The sequence below is a fragment of the Thermobia domestica genome, chromosome 18 (assembly GCF_964235325.1).
Source record: "Thermobia domestica chromosome 18, izTheDome1.hap1.1, whole genome shotgun sequence".
Classification (NCBI taxonomy): domain Eukaryota; kingdom Metazoa; phylum Arthropoda; class Insecta; order Zygentoma; family Lepismatidae; genus Thermobia; species Thermobia domestica.
In genome coordinates, this window is record NC_137471.1 from 87,489,223 (window position 1) to 87,506,901 (window position 17,679).

The following is a 17,679-nucleotide window of genomic DNA, read 5'->3' on the forward strand; positions in this document are numbered from 1 at the left end:
TCCAAAAGTAGGTAAACACTCCTGCATGGATCAAGTATAACATTCTAGTTTATGGATTTATTTGTTTCGATGGTTCCTGGTTTAAGTTATAAGTAAAAAAGACGTTAAGAACAAATAATAAAGAAAGTAGGTCTACCTGTTTGATAACAATAAGAAATGATGTAAAATACGGGACGGGAGTGTATACCTACTTTTGGGCCACCCTATAGTACAATTCTGTGTGCTCAGTACGAGTATATCTATATTCTTTAAGTGTTATTTATTTTATTTTAAAAAAATCCTAATTTCGTCTTTTGCAATTCGGAAAATTGTCATTAGATGATCAATACCTGCACGACTTACACCAGAAATTTTCAACCTTTTGGATTGGCGTACAACTAAAGTTTATTAATTATTAACATCTTCAAGAGTCGTACATATCATCAACACCACCTGGCGTTCCACTAGTGGTATTTGTACTACAGGTTGAGAAATCCTGACTTACACTGTACAAGTGACAAATCTTAAGTTTCTGCAGCTCAGTACAGTGCTAACACCAAATCCAGAACTAATAGACAAAAGCACACAGTCAGTACGACAACTTAATTTAAAATAGTGTTTGCCCACTTGGTGTTAATGAGCTGGAACATTTGGCTTCTTCCAGTTAAATATTTTGGTTTTGAAAATCTCTCTACACTTACACACTACTTTGTTCTATACCAGGTATTACATACTACAAAAATAAGTTCTAGTTTTAAGATTAAGTGCTACCCTTATAGTTTCTGACAGACCTCCGAGAAGTTACTTACAAGTTTCACCTCTTTTTCTGCAATGCTGTTTTTGAGCTTACGACCCTCTTTGCCGTTTCATAGTATTATGATTTACAAGGATCTAGTATTCTAAACCCTTTAAAGGAAGATGTTATATAAATTACATCTTAGCAGAAAGGGGTGAACAAAGTATATTTTGAAATGTTCAGCTTTGAAAATTGTGAATATTGTCAATCGATTAATGAGCCGGAGCACAGTCTCTGAAACGTCCCAGAAGTAAGGGGTCATACTTTTGTCAAGTGTTTTATCGTTTCCAAAACGAAACTATCCCAAACTGTTATATTCAGTTACTTTTCAAAATAATGCCTTACCGATGCGCCTGTATTTTAATTACAGCTTCATTACCGTTATCTCTTTTCTTTCTTTAACTTCCTTGAGGAAGTCTTTTCAGACCCAATGGATCAACTTATGTAATCAAAATTAATATCAGAGTATTGAAATAATGTGTATTTATGATTTTTTAAAAGTCCTATTGGTACCTATGCACTGTGTCAGAGCTTCTCATTAGAAGGCAACAGCAAAGCAATTTAGAACGGTGAAGAAAATGAAATGAAATCTTTCAGTTTTACGTCCCACGGTTATGCCGGCCAGGCTAAAGGAGATGGTGATAATGAGAAATGAATGCAATGGTGGAATGAATAAAGTGGAAAGAAACGGCAGAACTCCGAGAAAACCAACGCACACGGTGTTTGTCCACCACAAAGTTCACTTGGCGCGAGATAGGATCGAACCTGGGACCCCAGTGAGGAGTGAGTAATGAACCCTCCTCAATGGCCTAGTGATTAGAACGTGTGTCTTTGATACACAGGTTCCCGGGTACGATTCTTTGTGAGAGAGTTTATTGAACGTACTACAGTGGTTCTGATTTTACCTTAACTGTAGGATCTCGTCTCGTACAGCCTCGATATTGAAAAGGGATAATAAAAACACTTAACAATAAGTTGAAAGAATCAGAATAGATGTAAACCCAGTTATTCTTGATTACGATTCTAATAATCTACCTGTAAGGAACCGGGCTTGAATAAATTTAAGTTCTTTTATGAGTTAATTTTTTTTTTTTTTTTTTTTTTTTTTTACAAACATATGTATTAATTAATAATGCATTGAAATTGTAAACAGGAATGTAATATTAACGTTACTGGGACCACCATAGTGGACCAAAGACAATATATCTTTGCAAATAATGGGTAATAAATCTCATCAGAGCGAGGAACCCCCCCAAAACAAAGGCTTTTATTACCCACTGGAAATTTACACTTGATAACAAACTGACAGTGATCGTTGACAGCACAAAAGGATTGCATCGTATATGTATGTATGCATGCATCGTATTAAAACAGATTCCTCTCATTGTTTCAAATGCATTCTACTTATTGTTGTTTGTAGTTAACAATTGTGGAAGGGCTGTTATAGTGAAAAACCCATTGAATTGTGGCACAGTGCTACTGAGTAAGACAAATTACCTCGGGCATCCACACGGCAACAAATTAAATCATGAAACAGCAGTTAATATACCATATGTGTTATGTGAATGGATAGATGGTCTTTATTCCCCACCATTTGTTATTATTGCGTACTGTTTTATGTTCTTATAGATAAATGTGTGAGAGCAAGGACAATGTTACGTTTTGGTCATTTCTCAGTGCTCGAAGTAAACATTTTTACAAAAAAAGGAACGCTTTATATAATGACACATATTTTATTTCAAATTTTATATTTCTTCTCAGCATCCACACTATTTAGCAGCTGAAACTATACTTATATGGAATCTTTTAACTCTGAGATGCTGACACAAATCCTAGGCAGGGGCGGATCCAGGGGGGGGTGATCGGGGCGATTGTCCCCCCAGAAGAGGAAACATTCTTATTTTATATATATAAATAAAACCTATCCCAAAGTTTGGAGCCCTTAAAAGTAGCAGTATGACAACCCACCGCATCCCCCCAGAAGTCGGTCCTGGATCCGCCCCTGATCTTAGGTCGTTTTATTTGTAATGAGACCAATGTTCCTGGATTCTCTGAAACAACTTTCCCACTAACAACGGCAATATTTCCCATTTTTAGTGTTAAATTTTCCCCACTTTGTAAATTTTAATCTGTTTGCACATATTACCATAGTTTACGCATGCTTATAAATAATATAATAATGTGTCAAAAAAACATTTTCAAAAATAGAATAAATAGTTCAAATTAAACAATATCATTCCATGCATATAACAATGAAATAAAAGCGAAATTGATTACATAAGTTTCTCTAGATGTTCATGTCAGTGGAGACAGTAGATTTACCAAATAACTAAAGTCCTTACGCAACTGTCCTTAGAGGCAGAGCGTATCAGCTGTCTTGTGGCACTCATGCCTTTGGGGGTAAAGTACGGTCAGCACATCAAGTCTCCTTGCCTTTAATACGGTTTCCCTGACTTTAGTTGGCTATTTCTTTCTTTTATGTATAGCTCCCCAATTGTCCTCACGACGCTGGGTAGATACCACAATGAAAACACCATCTGGTGATTGATGAGTATGTCACCCAGCTTTTCTCTGATTAAACCCAATACTCTTTGACTTTGCTGATCTCACAAGAAGTAATATTCCAGTACGGCAAAGACGTTGGGATAGATTTAAAAAGACTTCCAAATAAACGTTTTCCAGTAAGCAGGAAAAAAAAATACTTTCATTTCCTCTTCAGATGAACACGTTTGGAACATATTAAAGTTGTATAACTATCGTTTCCTATAAGGAATACTTAAACTAATTTGTAAATATATTTGTAATATTAAAAATCACATTAAAACTCACTCTTTTGTTTTCGGAGGAGTAGGTCATTAGCTATGATCTCAAAATGTGAAAACTTCGAAGAGAATTGAAAACACGTTTTGCCTTACAAATTTAATTTTTCCTTCTCTATTTCCTAAATTTTGCCACCAAGTTTTCCTAGTTTTCGGAAATTTCCCTTAATGTATATACTGTACACTGAATGAAACACTTTTCCAAATAATGTTGGTATTGAATAGCTACACTGTTACCAGTGGAAAATACAAAAGGGAAGAGAACATATTAATGGACAATACAGCGCTAAAAACTGGGGTTGTTACCTTCGTAAGTGTGATACAAAACCTTTCATTCGTAGACCATAAGCACATCTTCCTCCTTGTGGTTTTGGTTAAACTATAAAGAAACAGAGAAACCCATTATTTGTCGTGAATTCTAAAATGATTCGGTTTTCTAACACTCATTTTATATATATATATATATATATATATATATATATATATATATATATATATATATATATATATATATATATATATATATATATATATATATATATGAGTGTTACGATAAAAACCGAAACACTTAGTAAGACGTGAACTAAAGCTTTTTATTGGCATCACAATACTTTTAGACTTTCCAGGCCTGATATATACATTTTCGTACGAAATGTACTAATTCCATAGTATCAGTTAAATCTAGGGTCTTGATGTTAAACAACTGAGGTTAAACATGTGCTCTGATCGGGATGCATTCCAGTGCCGGTCTTATAAACCTCTAGGCTAATTTTATACAATACTCCTTTTTCTTCTTTAAAGAATTACAGAAAATAATATTTTCTACGAGAATTGGGATGGTAAAAAAATCTGTGAGAATTCCAATAGTTAGAAAGAAATTAACAGTGCGTTTCTATATAAATTGAATGGATAGAAACGACAAGTATGAATTTCCATAGGAATTTAATAAAAAAAAAAAAAAAAAAGAAAAGAAAGCGGAAAAGGCCCTTTCATTTTACGTAGAAATTGTAATAGATAAAAAAAAGGCAACGAATTTTCCATAGTACTTTAGAGTAGAAAAAATAAAAAAAATACATTGAATTTTCTATAGTAGACCCTAGTTGATGCAGACATCCAATTTTCTATGTGAATTTGGATGATCAAAGAAATAAACAATGAATCATGTGAAAATTAAAATAAATAGAAAGAAATTAACAATAGTTTTTCCATAAAACTAGCAATATATTTTTAAAATGCACAATAAGTTTTCTATATGGAATATAATATTTGAAAGAATGAAAAACGAATTTCCGCAGAAATTCGAATAGGCTATATAGGAAAATAAACCTCTTAAATTTATTTATGATGAATATTGGTTAAACGTCACACAAATCTCGTTGAGGCACCTAGGAAGTTATAATATGCGCAAATTGTAATGTATTAGGCATGAAAACTTACAAATCTTCTCATTCCCATTAAAGTTACAATAAATTCATATACCACTAGCAGCGTTCACCCCGCTTCGCTGCGGTCACCCCGGAACGCAATAAACTTTGTTACTTAGATAATTTTTACTTTTTCGCTTTCAAATTGCAGTAAATGTTAACATTATATCGCCTGTCATTTATGTTAACCCGCCGAGTGACACGGTCATGCGGGTTGCATATAAATACGTTTATTTTTATACCTATGATGAACTAACAAAGGATTTGTACGTTATGGACACTTGAATGGTCAATTATCTCAAGACACTGGTAATTAAAAATTAAAGTGATATGATAAAAACCATCTAGGGTCCAAATCCTAATAACCCCCCAAAAATGAAAGAAATTGGTTCAGCCGTATTAGCGTGATGAGCTAACAAAGGATTTGTGCGTTCTCTTTTATATAATAGATTACTTTCTAAGCTTTCACCGAAACTCTCTCCACGGAAAGAGCTAAGCTACGTAGTGTAAATAATTTTCAGATCTATTATATTATTATAAATCGGCTTGAAGAATTAATTTATCACAAATTGATCTGGTAAGTTTATACGATATCGTTGCTGCTGTTTTAGAGAAAATTGTAATTTTTCGGTTTTCTCCTTTGAAGTAAACCCTCCTTATTTAAAGGTTATATTTATTATTTACCTTATTAAAGTGTTAAAATTTACTATTACGTAGTATACTTATAAAAATTTTACTTATAACAATAACAGTATTTTACTGCAGAATAAAAATAAAAGTTCCCAATTTTCTAGAAAGAAAGCTCTAACGATTGTTTTTATATTTTACATATTAATATTTCATTAACAACCAAATTCTGTAATAGAAGTAATTTTTCTGAGAGAAATTTACGGCATAGTTTACTCTTGGGAGTGGGTTCTTCTGAAACGATTTTTTTTTTAAATGACTCAGATAATTTTGTTCATATTTCATAAATGAAAATTTCATTAAAAACTTGAGCATATGACATAATTCATTTGTCATGAAAATATCTACGAGGGATAGTCTTGTTTGAGAGTGAGTTTATCTCGAATAATTTTCTCAAAAACGACTCAGGCGATCTTGTTCATATTTCATAAATAAATGTGAAAATGAAAATGAAATCTTTGAGTTTTACGTCCCACGGTTATGCCGGTTAGGTTAAAGGAGACGGTGATGATGAATAATGAATGAAATGGTGGAATGAATAAAGTGGGAGGAAACGGGAGAACCCCGAGAAAACCCACGCACACGGTGTCTGTCTACCACAAAGTTCACTTGGCGGGGCTGGGATCGAACCCGGGAACCCAAGCACAAGAGGTGAATGCTCTACCACTGAGTCACTGCGGCCCTCATAAATAAATGTGTTATCAATAACACTACAATACAGGATTTATTTCTTATAAAAAATATCTCCAAGAAATAGATAGTTTAGTCTTCACAGTAAATTGTTTTTTCGGTTTCGATTTTCTCAAAAACGACTCAAGAAATTGTGTTCATATTTCCTAAATACTAAGATTTCAATAATAATCCTATAATGTTGCGTAAATCTCTTTTGATGAAAATTTCCAGAATGGGTAGTTTACTTTTGAGGTTGAGTTTTCCATGAGTTTGAGTGAAGTTTTCCGAAAACGTCTTTTAATTTTGTTTGCATTTTTCAAAAACAGAAATGATGCATTAATAACTGCAGCATAACATGTTTTAGTTTAAGGAATTGAGGCAAGAAAGTTTAGTGCTGTGACCCGAACATTTTATTTTAAATCAAAGAAACTCCAATTACAGGGAGTTCTTACGTTGTATTTGATGAGTTGGCTCTTACGTTAGGAGTTCTTGTATCCTCTCCATCAGTACAAACTATGAACATTGATAAGAGGACTACATATAAAATTTAATTTATTTGTCAATGCTAATTCTTTTGTCTTTGAATACTTATACTTAACCCTTTTAAAATAACGGGTTTTGTAAAAGGGAAATTAAACTTTCATTCACAAAACTGTTGCAAGGTGCTTCTATTCACATCAAGTAAGCTTTGTGGTGGGCAAATACCGTATGTGTGGGTTTTCTCGGTGTTCTCCCGTTTCCTCCAACTTTCTTCATTCCACCATTTCTTTCATTTCTTAACATCGCCGTCTCTTTTTGCCTAGTCGGCATAAGCGTGGGATGTAAAATTTAAAGATTTCATTTCATTTCTTCTTCTACATGTGTCAGGTTAAAGTTTTAAGCCAAATTTCGTTAAAAAAAAAAAAAAAAAAGAATTAGTTATTATGAAGATATAGAGCGTTCTGGAACCAAGAACAATATTTTATACAGCAAATATTTTCTACGACTTTTGTATGAGAGAGAGAGTCCATAACCTTGTGTGTAAGACAAGTTGCACATTACTTGTGTTGCTACCATTCGAATGACAACAAGTTATTCCGACTACATGCTAGTCGGCTGATTTTAACCGGGTTAACGGGTTTCAAATGTATATCACTAAGGGTTTATTCATTGTGCGTAAAATCATAAGTACCCACTAAAACACCCGCAAATAATACATAAGAGCATTTACTTACTAAACAAATACTCAATTAGCTCACTTGGGGCTATTTTGTTTGTATATGTGCCTTCGTCCTGACAGACTTCAGTTCCTTTTACAGTGGGAGCTTATGTAGTTCGATCCAGGCCCGTATCCACGAGGTGTCTAGGGAAGCTGCCCCCCTAAAATTTTCATGGCAGGCTTGCAAATGAACTATAGTATGGTGATGAACTATAATATGGTTGGATCGGCCCCCTAACTTCTACCGCTCCCCCCCCTACATTTTTGGACTGGCTACCGGCCTGGTTAAATCCCACGTTAACCTGTAGGTTTACATCTCATATAGCCTAGGTTCTTCAAACCGATAATAAATAGTTTTCAAATAAATTGACAAAACTATTTAGTATCTGCTGTCATGAAATAAACATAAATTTGTTAAACTTTCGAATTCAGTTTTTGTTAATAATTGAAATTTTCATTTTGATGGGCTCATCGTATAACAGAATAATTATTGATGTTGATATTGGTTTGTTGTTAGTATCAATAATAAGCAAATTGAAAGAGATACCAAGAATTGTAGTCCAATTTATTAAGTGGTTGGAACAGTAGTAGTCACTAAAAGAGTTCAGACTTTTCAATATATAATTGTCTCGACGAAATTAACCCATTTAAGCCCATTGTTCCCAAATGGGAACAATTTATGTTTTTATCCCTCTTTGTTAGTGGATTATTTGTTATGGAATTATTTCGTCTTTTACAATAAGTACCCGGTATCAGTCCATCTGTTGTCAGTAAAATTCTCAAAATATATTAAATGGGATCAGAATCAATAAATTTAGAGATAATTACGAAATTCTGAAACAAAAAAATAAGTTGGGCTTAAATGAAGACGAGCGCACGATTGCAGACACTAATATACAGTTTCGATATTTAGAGCCCTTTGAATTTGAAGAATGCGATCTAGTGATATACGATAGTCGTATTTAGAGAGTGTCAACCACAGTATTTGTACAGTGAAGGATATTACCAAAGCACAAAAGGTAAACATATTTTTATATGTTATAATACCATTTCTGAAACTTTCTTCAAGTGTTTATCATTTTTATTAGTCAGAGTGTTTTACGGACCATCTACTCTTGTGCTCTCTTAAAGCAAGTATTTAATTTTGTTTGTGTTTATTTTCATATCTTGAGCATACACCAGTTTTTTTCTTATATTTTTCAAAGAATACACATATTCCCTCATTTTAGCGGGACTAAAACGAGGCAATAGCGTTCTAATGTTGTGAATTGTTGTAAATTTTGATACTAAGTTTGCAATGGCTATTACCCACAATTACATTACGAAAGAAATAGGAAAAATACAGTACTGTACTTTTAATCAAGTACACCATCCAATCTGACAATGCAAAATACGCTGTACACTGTAAATATACACCATGACATAGTAAATTCAGCATTTTTAGTTTAAAATAAGAACTTTCAAATTGAATCGGTTGAATCCAGATTAGAGATGGCCACATTTTTTCGAAAAACGGAAAACGAAAGATCGAAAAGTAAAATTTTCTAAAATTAAAAAACAACAACAGATTTTTAGAAGAAGGCCATCCGTTGCTTCCTAAATCCGTTAAGTCGAGGTCCATAAAATCGAGGGAAAAGCGTATTTTTTCTTTTAATTTCTGCTAATGGAAGACAATTAATAATATTTTTTTAAAAATAATATATCTATATAAACTATTAGAAATTGTATCATCTTTACTTATAGTATTAGTGTATTTGTATAATCTATATCTGTTTGAGATTCGGAAATATAGTGTAAGGTAGCAACTTCCTTGCTCAATGTAACATTACAAGTAGGGCAGACCTCGAGGACCTTTTGTGGTCAGCAAATAACAGTTTGAAAACCGCTGCATTATATAGGACGAAGAGTATACTAAACGCTCAGAAAAATGGCACAATTGGGCAAGAAAGGTAGTACGCTAGTGCATAACTTTAACTTTACAATAAATTTAACAAATTACAAGAATTAATTGGAGTTAAGCAGGTTGTCAGCACGGAAGAGCAACTGCGGCATTGATTTTTTAACTTTTTTTTTCCTGGCGAAGATGAGATCAGCTTTTGGTTTTGAAACGCCAGCAGTCAGAAGTAAACTAAGCAACTGAAACATTCACATACACACTACGCATATATATATATATATATATATATATATATTCTTGAAAATTGTGACTCATAAAAGAAAGAAAATTATTCAACAAGCAAGGAAGGGGGGAAATTCTTCAGAATACTTCGCATTTAGTGGTAGACAGTTGGATTTGTGTTACTTGTAGCTTACCGCTGAGCGTCGGCATACTCCTAATGAATTTTAAACATTGCAACTGTGGACAGCATTAAATATGGGATTGCATTCCCTGAATGCAACTTTGTATGATTCTTGTGTGTGTTTTTTGCTACGCCTTAGAATGGCGTCATCCATTTTCTTGAAAACAACAAATCTTTTCTCAGAAAACCAGTTTCCTTTCCAAGAATAAGACCGTCTCTTCTTAACAACCTTTGTTTAATATATTAGACAGTATTTTACATAGCATTCTTTTCGCATGGCGTTCACAATGATTGTACTTAAAATGGAGGACAAATCCAAAGATTGTGGTTATTTTTATATTTGAAGACGCGATATTTTGAAATATTCCAATTATTATTCGATATTTGTGATAACTGGACATCGGATGTTTATGCATTTAAAATTCATGAAATACGTAAGCAACTATGCTGTGCTATTAAATATGTTAAAATATGCACTTAATGTGCATTAACAATGCAATAAAAGAGAGTATTTTCAAATATGCAGCAAACATCGAAGTTTACTTTACCTTTCAGTGAGTGACAGTTGCAGTTTATATACTCCTAACATTTTAAAATACACACACAAATTAGGAGATTAACATAAACCCAATTATACGAGAACATGATTTCTAGTTGTTCTTCACATTTATATTTTAGAGTGCATTTACTTAGAAGGAAATAATACAAGCATCATTTTTCTACAAGTTTCCATTACATATACGTCTCAATTAACCTTAGAATATATCACAAGATGCTTCTCTTTATTTTTTGGTGTCAGTTCGTGATATTTGTAGCCTGAAAATTAAATGTTAACATCAATAGATGTTACTAGACAATATTTATATAGAGAAGCAAGTTTAGTATCTATATTTTCTGGCAAGTTGAAATTTAATCCTTGAAGGTATATTCCTCCTGGCTTCATTTGTTTTGTAGTCAGAGTTTCTGGCAATAACATCCATCAATTTCTTTTCCACAGAGCCATCAAATTTACTAGGAGCTGACTGGAGCTCGTACTGAACATCATCAACTAGAGCTAAGCGTTCACAGAGCAGCATCTTTACGTCTCTTGTTTCTGAATTACGATATTACACGATATTACACGATATTACACGATTGTCAACACGATATTACAATGAGTCTTATCATTATCAGATTTCTCTTAACGTCTTGGCAATTGTAAGCGTCTTTGCTCTGCTGATCGGTCCCAGCAGTTTTGGTCCTCCATAAATTAGGCATTCTTCCATTCTGCCATGATAGAATATGCTGAATATGCTCTTAAGCAACAACATATGCTCCAACCTTTGAAATAACATATGCATTTATATGCACTATAAAACTTCAAATTCGAGCTGTATTACTGTTGTTAAAAATCCCTACCAAGTTTAACAAAAATGCATATAAGCAAACAAAATATGCATTCACATAAAAAATCCCATGTCTAGTGATAACGGTGTGTATGTGTTACAACCATCGTAGGAGCGTAATTAGGATTTTCTTAAAGGGAGAAATTTTAACTCCCAGCAGTAAAATGACATATTGTATTATAGAGTTGTTGGTGAAATATTTATTTATGAAACATGAACGAAGTTGATAGAGCTGTTTTTGAGAAAGTCTTAAGGAAATATAACTAATTTTCTCCAAGAAAGTTTCTTTTTCAATCTTTTACGACAACGAAATACAGGGTGTCCGAAATGGGTCTGACGGTTTTTAAAAGTGTATAGTTTTAATATGGTCAGAGATACAGAAGGAAAAAAAACGCATTTTAAAGGAGAACTCAAAAAGTTTATTTGGTCTTACTTACATGTCATTCTAACTCAGTGTAACTCCACGTGAGCTCCATTTGTAACTCTTACAATATCTAGTCTGAACTCAATCTCTCTCTATGTATTCTGTAACATCTGAGGTGTTACTGAAGCAATTCCTAATACGGTTCTTCAGTCCATCACGGTTATGCACCTTTTCACCAAAATACACAAGGTCTTTCACATACCTCCACAGAAAGAAGTCCAGGGGGTAACATCAGGAGAGCGTGGAGACCACCTAATTGGCCCATCACGGCCTATCCAACGGCCAGAAAATTCAGGATCAAGGTACTCCCTCACTTGTAGGCTCCAATGTGGCGGGGCGCCATCCAATTGGAATATAACTTGAGGTTGCAAATGTTGTAACTGAGGAACAGCAAAGTGTTGAAGCATGTCTAAGAACACATTCCTAACACTCTCTTATTGCTTCCACATTTTCTTCTGACACACGTGATTTACCACCGCTGTGTTGTTTCACTACACTCCCCGTTTATAAAAATAGATCCTTCCACGTCTGGATACTGTTGCGTGATGGAGGATGCTTGTGGTAAACACGTCGAAAGTTTCGTTGAACTTGAACAACACTTTTTGTCTCTGCAAACCACCACTCGCATTACGTCTTTTCGAATGCCGACGCCATTTCTGTTTATCGGCGATACTAGCGTCGTCACCGGTAGTTGTGCAAGTATGAAAATTTGCTGAACAAAACTTTTTGAGTTTTTCTTCAATATGAATGGTTTTTTTTTTTAAATTCTGTATCTCCAACCATACTAAAACTATACACTTTTAAAAACCGTCAGTCCCATTCCAGACACCCTGTACTGTACTGCCCCGGAATCCGAACACCTGTGAACTCCAATAAATTGAAATACGTACGAAAATTTCGAGCAAATTTTGCCTCGGAAAATACGAACGCTGCTTTGGAATCCGTGAAAGCCCAGCTCGTTATTTCGTGTATGTATTTGTGATTATTTCCCCCATACTTTCTGATTCAGTTTTGTTATCGGTAGCTGGAGTGAAAGCATCTCATCTAATTTTCGCCACTATTTTAAGCCTTTGTACCTGTTTTTTTTATATTTATTTTTTTGTATGCGTGTTTAAATATAATAAATACTTAGTGTTCGCCTTGGGTTTTAGAAAGTTAACTCTCATTCAAGTATTATTTGTTAATATTTTATCTTAAATCTATTCTATTTACCGTTAAAATTATTCGAGTTCATAGAGCCAGTAACAGATTAATTAAGCTTCTGTTACTTTAAAAGGGAAAATCTGTCTCAGAACTTGAAAAATTTGAAACTTCAACAAGGTTTCGAAACGAATTAAGTTTGCACTTTAAGGTACCACTGTATTACAAAACTTTCAGTGAAATATTCATTTACGAGTTATGAACAAAATCATCTGTCCTATTTGTGAGGGGAAAAAATGGCCAGTAAGAACGTAACCTGCATCCGTAAATAATCCTTTCTGTATTTTCTCACGAGAAACGTCATCGGAGTTGATGGTGTTAAATAGTTCAAACATAGATGAAATAGTAAAATGGTTAGGCTTAACTTGTATGGTATTAACTGTAATTATAACTCAATCTTTTGTCGTATTATTCATTTAATTACTACCTCATCAATCGCTACAATTACAGAACTATTGCTGATATTGAACCCAATTATTCCGTCACCTTATCCCAAATTCCACAACTCCTAACATCATAACTTATTTAGTCATTACAACGCCAAGTTCTCATAAACATATGACATAGAATAGTTCATCTTCTTCTAAAGATCAAACATACTTGGTGTTAAACTTCAGTTATTCATTACTATCCATTCAGATACCCAACTGTAGTATAGATTGACATTAAAATATTTATTTATGAAATATGAACAAAGTTGTTCGAAAAAAAAAGTCCCAACAGTAAACTTACGTATTTGTTTTTTACTTTTACAAAGTTGTAGAGTTCTTAATTAAATATTTACTTATTTCATAAGGAAAACACAAGCTTAATGCCAAGTATACAATATGAAGTTCCTTTGCCTCATATTGTATACTATAAATGCATTCAGAACTCGAAGTCACTTGGGACGCCATTTAATATTATTCAATGGAGCTAATTTTTTAAATGAGTTACTTTGGTTTGATCTTTAGTGGATGTGACTAAAATAAAAAAAAAAAACTCTGAAGTCATGAAATAAGGAGCACAATCGACATTATTATAATAAGAAAGTTACATAAAAGTTAATTTATATGTAGGATATGTGGGAAAGTAAAAATTAATTGCATGGACAGTGTATAAAGAAAGGAATAAAATTTAATATCACTTGGGATTGTTAATAAAATTTGAAGGATAGTAATATATGCTAAGATTTAAATTTCTTATTCAAAATTACTCTACATTATATTCTCCTTAAATGAATACATGATAAATACAAAGAACTAAGCATATTAAGAAATAGGAAAAAATATAGATATAGTATGAGCTCTTTGTGAATATGCAGTTAGCATACACGACTCAGGCACGGAGACCGGGTTCGATTCACAGTAGGAATTCATGTAATTCGGATAGGTTTACCTCTAATATAACCTCGGTGCTGTATGACGCTTAACTACATAAAAGCCACTAGCTCCCTCTTGGATATGTGGTTAGATACGCGATTTCGGCTTGAGTAATTCAGGTTTGATTCCCGGTCGAGTGTTCATGTTCAGATTCCAGTTCATATCTCATAAACCCTAGATGCTGAAAGATATGTTAAACTCCAATCTAATAATCAAAGAAAATCAGCCTGTAATTCGAATGGTAGCTGTCATATGACAGTTTCTTCGCAACACACAAAAAAACAAATTTAGTCTGCCTGGTTGGAAAAAATGTTCTCAGCGCTTTAACACAGAGTTAAATTATGATCATTTCAGGAGATGAAAATAGAGAGATACTCACTAACATCTTACCAATGTTTCACTTTGACAATATTGCGACACTCGCATTCTTATACAGTATATATAAACTCGACCCTGTATATTCTGTTTACATAGTTAGAAACATTCATTAAAATTTAAAGGGCTAACATTAAATTTTAAACTAGAGAAAATATAATTGGTGAAATTAAAATTTAAAGAAAGAAAAAGATTATTATTAAAATTAACTTAAAAATTAACTCCCAAGTTAAAAATAAATATTATAATTTCCACTGGTATTCAATGAGAATTATCTTGAATTGTGAGCATTAATATAAAATTTAATAGATAAAGTTAAGGATATGGGAAAATTAGTCTACTATTATGAAAAGTAGTGCATTTCCAAACAAACTGATGATTAATAAACAGTAAAGTTAACATATCATAAAAATCAGGAATACTATTTCGCATGCTATCTGAGGAAGAAATTAACAATTAATTTGTAACTAGTTACGAATTTTTTTAAAACTATTATCAATTATAAATTAACTTTTCAAAAATTTAATTGACAATTAAAAACTTAACAAATAATTAATTCAATTGTATCTTTTTTAACGGACTAATTAAAAACCTTCCTATTTATAATGTCAGAAACAGCAGTCTGTAAGTAATGCTAATATGAAAACTTAAAAACATATCAGACTTGCGGGTTGCATAAACATCTAGGCAAAAATATTTAGATATTTTTAACCCTTATTACAAATACAAAACACTTCCATCTATCAGTCAGCTGATTCCAAATAGTTCACAGTCAGGCTAACAGTTGTCGTTAGTGGCGCTGCTTCAGTCGCTGTCGTGCAGAGAATTTTAGTCACTGTTGCCACACTTGGTACAATTGTACCAAATTCAGCCCTTTTTGTCATTCATCGGCCCTTTGGTACCACGCTGGCATTTTCAGCCCCTTTTGTGAAAAAGTTGGTACAATTCTACCCAATTCAGCACCATTTAGCAAATACTTGTCACATTTTCAAAAGTGTCAGTAAGACTTTTCCTGCATCTCACGTTACTCATACTGTGTGATATCATGAAGAGCGAACCCGGAGATGATTGATTTGTTTCTCGTTTTATATATATATTTTCATATATGGCCATAATACCGTTTTGATTTATGATCACTTTGAAATAGAGGCGCGTTTGGTTTCCTTGCAATACATACCGAAGATGATAACTGTTTTCTCTTAATTTGCGGCCTCTGATATACTTCCTACGTGCGAGGAAAGTTGTACTTCCACAGTTGTTTGGGATCCTCCCAGCGGCGTAGCACTAGGGTAGTCAGGGTAGGCATTGCCTACGGGCGCAGGACGTTTCGGTATATTAGGGGGAGCCCCATGTTTTTAATAAAAAAAGATACAAATTATATAAATGGAGCCCCAAGTTTTCGTGGTCTTCACTTTCAAACATGGCAAGGATAAAAATTCCTCCCCCCCCCTCTCGCAGTTTATTACATTTGTGTATCAAATTATTGGCATTACTGTAAACTCGTCGAGGTTATAGCACTGTATGATTAAGAAATTAATCCTCCTGGTAGTTAATTATTACCGTATTAATACGATACCAGTCCTATATTACATGTACTGAGCTTACTAACTATAAATAAAATTTCCCTGCGCAACACGCTTTCAACAAGAACGACAAATTCTCCAAGCACCAAAGGTTCGGCAAACCGAGCAACTGCCCGAGACGCTAACGTCAGGGGCGCCCAAACGAGCATATTTTCTAACATCAATGTAATAAAGTGTAAAATATAGGCTAGGACTAGGTAGGGGGGAGCAAATACTCATTGGCAAGTTGAAAATTTTGCCTTCGTCCCCTCCTGATGTTGACTGAGATGACGTAGTGTTAAATGGATGAGGACAATACTGACCTATTTAGGCTCTAATCTCAACATTATTGGTGAGTAATAGTTAACTGATCTTAAATACCGATTGCAATATTACTTACAGCATTTTTGTAGACGTGATAATTTTTTTTTCAGTTAGCAAATTTTAGCCCTGTTTTAGCGGAAAGAAAAATCTAGAGATGCAAGGGCTCGAAAAAAAAACGGCTTTTTTTGGAAGAAAACTCGGTTTTTTCTGCTTCGCTTTTTTGCGTGGGAAATTTTGGGCTGTTTTCAAAATTCTGCTTTAAATTGATAAAACAGGCTTTGTTTCGCTTCTCTATAACACAAAAAAGTTATTTCATTAGTGGTTGATGCCGATAATAATATAAAACCTCGAAAATAAACCGTGAATTTCGAAAAGATATTTCAAACAATTTTTCTTCAACATATTTACATTGTGAGTTCCAAAGGATTAACCAATATATATAATAACAATTTTTTAACCTCCTATATACAAAAGTAAGCAGGGTTGGCAAGAACCATAGTTGTTTTCGAAAATACCAAAACCCCGTTTTTTGGGGGAAAGTTTAAACCATGTTTTTTTTTTTTTTTGGTTTAGATATTTTGCTTTATGCATTTATACTACATATTCACAGAAATAAGTTTGTTTCGCTTTGGTGTTATTATGCAACAACGGGGTTATGCTGGAAAATGGTCCCATAAGCTTAAAGAAATCCGGTCAGTAAATTTCTTAAATTGAGAAACTCCCGCCCTAACCATCGAGAAAATCCCGTCATTACTTTAAATGTAAAACAATAACGGGAAAATCCTGTTATTGCTTTGCATGTAAAATTTAAAGGTCAACGTATCATAATCAGTACGCTAAACCTGAGGTATTAAATTACATATTCAGTATGTTTATATCATTGAAAGTCCAATCCAAGCTAATTTTGGAAACTACGTAGGCAATCGATAAATTTTGCACAATTTCTATCAATATATTTAAGCAGCCTTGGCTTCTTTATAAAACAACAGGCATTCAGGCATGCAGAAATATACAATTTGGTTTCGTTTCGTATGTTTAGGCTTAACATCCTTACGTAATACTGAGGTTATCAAGAAGAAGACTTTCGCTTAAAGTGATATCCGAACCGCTACTTAGTTTATGCATGAAAAAAGAAGGGTTGTGGTTCGACCGAGAATTGAACATGGGACATCT